The sequence below is a fragment of the Gavialis gangeticus genome, unplaced genomic scaffold, assembly GCF_001723915.1.
Source record: "Gavialis gangeticus isolate Ggan-Ray unplaced genomic scaffold, GavGan_comp1, whole genome shotgun sequence".
NCBI lineage: Eukaryota > Metazoa > Chordata > Crocodylia > Gavialidae > Gavialis > Gavialis gangeticus.
The window spans coordinates 75767387-75771833 of NW_017729033.1; the positions used below are offsets into that span (position 1 = coordinate 75767387).

Sequence of the window (4447 nt, forward strand, 5' to 3'; positions counted from 1 at the left end):
GGGTCAGGGGAAGAATCACAGGTGAGAAGGGTGAGAGGTTTGGAAAGTCCAGAATAATTAGGAATCCACTGTCAGCAGTAGTTGGCAGCACCTAGGCAACAGATGAAAGGTGCAGGAGCAGATAGGCATTTTTTGCAGGGAAAGAGCAGGGGAGTGAAACAGAAAGGGTAGCCAGAATGAAGCTATAAAAAATCAGGGTATTAGGAGGTTGGAGAATGCCAGATTTGGAAAGCTTTGTGTATACTTATTTTATAAGTATGTTGTGTAAAGAGAACATGGACAGGTTGGGGAAGACTGCATGTTTCTGCTGTTACCTGGCAGAAAGAATGTTAAGATGTACAGGGGAGAAGGGAAAAAGCTCTGTGTGTGGGAGCCATCAGCCCACTATGCGAAGATGGGGAGCTTTGTCAGGGTAAATAAACTTGGTGGAGTGGGATTAGAATACCTGGAAGACCATAAAACAGTGATTAATATGATAAGAAAGAAAGAAAAGATAATGATAGTTGGAGATCTGATTAAAAGACAGTTGATAAATGTGTGGAAAGGAGTGAAAGATAATAGAGTGGAAGGAGAATATACAGATATCGTATAGATGATGATATGGAATATTCTTCCTGTGAGGGGCATTCAGCATAAATGGGGTTTGGTGAGATTGGCACTGTGCCAGAGAGAGGAATGTGGGGCTGAATAATCTGTACTGCATGTATTTTGGGACTGCCCCTTTGTGAAAGTGGTATGATAGGGAGAACATTGTTTTTTGAGGACATTCAATATGAACTGTGACTTAATATATGAAATGGTGTTGTATGGGTTAATACACAAAGGACTGAAGTCACGGAGACTGGGAACCATACTATTTTGTGCCAGAGTAGTGATATAGAATGTGAGAAAGCTGGTCAAGGGACTGGATTTCACCAGAAGAGAATGTTTGTAGATGGTAATTTATTAATTAAAGTTCTATGTGGATCAAGATGTGGAGTAGATGGGAAAGGAGAAGGCAGAAAAGAAATGGAGGAAAGAAGAATGGTGGTGTTTCTTCCAAAAGGACAAAGGGATGGAGTGAAAGTTTGTGCTTCCTCCTGAGTTGAGGGTGGTTTGTGAGAGGTTAGCATGTTAATGGTGAAAGGGGGGTGCAAGAATATAAAGGTATTGTTGTAGGGGAGATTGTCAAGTTTTGTGTTAATGTAGTTTCTTTTAATTGTTTGTAATTAGGAAAAAAGCTTCCCATCAGCATCATGGCCTTTTGGCTACAATCAAGCATTTTTAGCACTAAGCAGAGTGTTGTCAGGGCTGGGTCTAGCCCTCCTGGTGCTGACCTGATATTGCAGTACCTCCAGAACCAGTGCCAGTTCCTTGTGAGGGGAACACGCACCCATTTTTTTAAGGGCCAAAACAAACAAACAAAAAAGTTCCCATCCGTATGGTTGCCCATTATGGCCTATGTGTTTTACAGTTATGTTCAGCTTTGGTTACAATTAATCAGCTTTATAGCTGGTTTCCATTACTGAACACATGGGGCACTTTTACACATGTTCTGGAAGTTGGGGGTCACTTTACTTAGAGAGCCACTCTGAGATGCTCTCTGAGAGCTGGTCTAATTAAATCACCACAGTTTCTCATGTATTATCGTCCCCATGCTTCAAAATGGTAACAGGGCGCTTGAATTAAAGCTCATTTGATGAGCTTTAGTTTAAGTGCCCCAGCCACCATTTTGATGAGTGAGGACCTAATACTTGAAAAGTGGAGACTGGCTGGAGTGCAGTAATTACCATCTTCCAGTTGAACTCAATTAATTAAGTCTGCTTGAAAATGCTGTAATTACAGAGCATCAGAGCATCCCCATGCACATGTACAGACACCCTTGCTGCTTTTGGCAGTAGTTTAATGCTAGATAATGTATTTATTGAGGATTCCTTGTATGCAAGAGTAAGATGAGGGCCTTTTACCCCATGTTGATTGAGGAAAAAACCTCTGCTTATATTCAAGTAAATATGGTGGTGTTTTTTTAAGCCTTCCTTGGAAGCATTGGTTGTTGGCTCCAGCCAGCACTAGGGATTTTGACTGGGGTGTGCCAGTATTCCTGCTAGGACTTAACATTAGATGTTCCTGGCTAGAGAATCTTGCTCCTCCACTTAGGGTTACTGACTGCCATATTTGGGGTCAGGAAGGAATTTTATTCCCTGGTCTAATTGGTATAGATTGTGAAGGGGCAGTGGGGGCTGCCTTCTTCTACAGCAGGTGCTATGGCCCTTTTCCTTTTATCTCTCAAGCATATATTAACAATTTTTTTTGGAAGCAGGATGTTAGCTTCCATGGTCCCCCTGCTTTACCTTTGGCACGTTAGGGTGTTACGTCTTGTGTTATGTAAGGGTTGATAGTAGTTTTACTAAGAGGGTGGATTATAGATTTGTATAGGATGGTTTAGATGATCCTGTCTCAGGCAGGGGTTTCAACTAGATGTGACCTCTGGACACCCCTTCCAGTTCCATTTCTCTATGATTTCTCTGAATACAGAGTCCACACAGCATAAATTAAGTGAATAAAAATAGACTAATAGCAAGATTCCAGCATGCAATTGTACAAGGGAACCATCATAGAGCCAATGTAATTCTATTAGGCATGTACAGCAGCCAGTTATTTTTCCTATCATGTTAAATATTTATACCAATGATCTTGAATAAATCATACTGCTAACATTTGCAAATGTCACAAAGTTCCAGAAGTATCAGGTCACTGATACAGAATGAACTGAACTGCCTGGTAAAATGAGAACAAAAAAATACTATGTTTTAATGTGCCATATTGTAAAGTATTACACCAAAGAAGAAAGGACAGGGCATACTTTGGGATGAGAAACTATTCTGGGCAGCAGTAACTCTGAAAAGGACTTTGGCTTGCAATCATCTACCAATGCAATACAGTAGTTAAAAGAACTGATAAGATCATTGGAGGTTTAAACAAGAGAATACTAGGTATGTCTACATGAGATATTTACTGCAGAGTAGACTAATTAGGTCCACAGTAAATGTCTAAGCATCTACACATGTGGCCCTATTAGGCCACAGGAAACTAATAAACTCCACAGCAGGTTAATACTTGTAAATACAAGTACTATCCTGCTGCAGAGATTTTTCATGCAGAACACTGCACGTGTAGACATTGATGAAGTTGGCTGGGGGCATGAGGGTGCTTCACTTCGGGGGCTTCCTGCTGGCTAGCACCACACTACAGTTAGAGTCACTATGTTCTAACTATGCTTGGAAATCACTCCCTTCCCCTCCCTGCTGAGCAGCATTCTGAGCTGCCACTGGAATGAGGCTGCCAATGATCTGGTGGGGTAGGAGCTCCACAGTTCCTTCTGTTCCACTCCAGCTGGGCTGCATGTGGAGCTGAGCTCATATAGGGACAACAACAAGGAAAGTAGGCAGGTTCCCCCATTTGTTTCTGGGCTGATGGGGAACACAGCAGGGAAAGGAAGCCACTGAAAAGAAGTCTCTGGCTGCTGCTCTTCAAACATGAAGAAGGGGCCGGTTTGAGTGGACAGGATGCTTCACCAGCATGCAACGTGACAAGAGGAAGGGAAGCCCAGGTAAGCAACAATGTCCGGGGAGCAGGGGACCACAACTGTCCTGGGAATGGGAGGGAGGCACGTGCACCCTCAGGAGGCCTCAGTTGCCTCTACACTAATGCTCATAGTATGTGGAGTAAGCAGAAGGAACTGTGCCTCCTGATTGTGAGTAAGAACCCAGACTTAGTAGGGCTCACAGAAACCTGGTGGGACCCTACCTATGACTGGGAGGCGGGCATTCGGGGATATACCCTATATAGAAGAGACAGGACAGAGAGGAAAGATGGGGGTGTTGTGCTCTATGTCAAAGAGCATCTCACATCATCAAGGGTAGAGGAGGGTCAAGCAGAGACACTATGGGTCAAACTACAAGGGGGGGTGTGGCAAAAGGGATGTCTACTACAGACCACCCAACCAGGGGGAAGAGCTGGACCAGGACTTCTCCAGTCAGCTTATGGAGGCAGTTAGGTCAAGGGATGTTATTGTCATGGGTGATGTAAACTACCCAGACATTTGGTGGGAGGAGCAGGCATCCAGGTCTGACTGCTCACACAGGTTCCTGGCTGTATTACAGGACTTCCATCTTATCCAGGAAGTGCATAGCACCACTACAGGTAATGTCTTGCTGGACCTGGTCCTGGCCATGGGGGATGACCTGGTGAGGGGACTGCAGGTCCTTGACCACCTAGGCAATAGCAATCATCACCTGCTGGATTTCATTATCCAACGCAGGGTGTCAAGGGCTCAAACCGAGGCTAAAGCCCTTGACTTCAGAAGGGCCAATTTCAATGCACTTAGGAGACTAGTAAGGGAGGCACCGAGGGCCCAGAAGGTAGAGGAGATGGGAGTCCGCGAGGGGTGCTCGTACCTTAAGGGGGC

At 44.3% G+C, this 4447-nt stretch overlaps 1 protein-coding gene across 1 annotated transcript in view; it reads right to left on the minus strand.

Annotated features, from left to right (window-relative positions):
- The window catches only part of SGCZ (sarcoglycan zeta), a 613727-nt gene that overhangs the window by 471155 nt on the left and 138125 nt on the right, over positions 1 to 4447 (minus strand). The gene's annotated exons all lie outside the window — the stretch shown is intronic.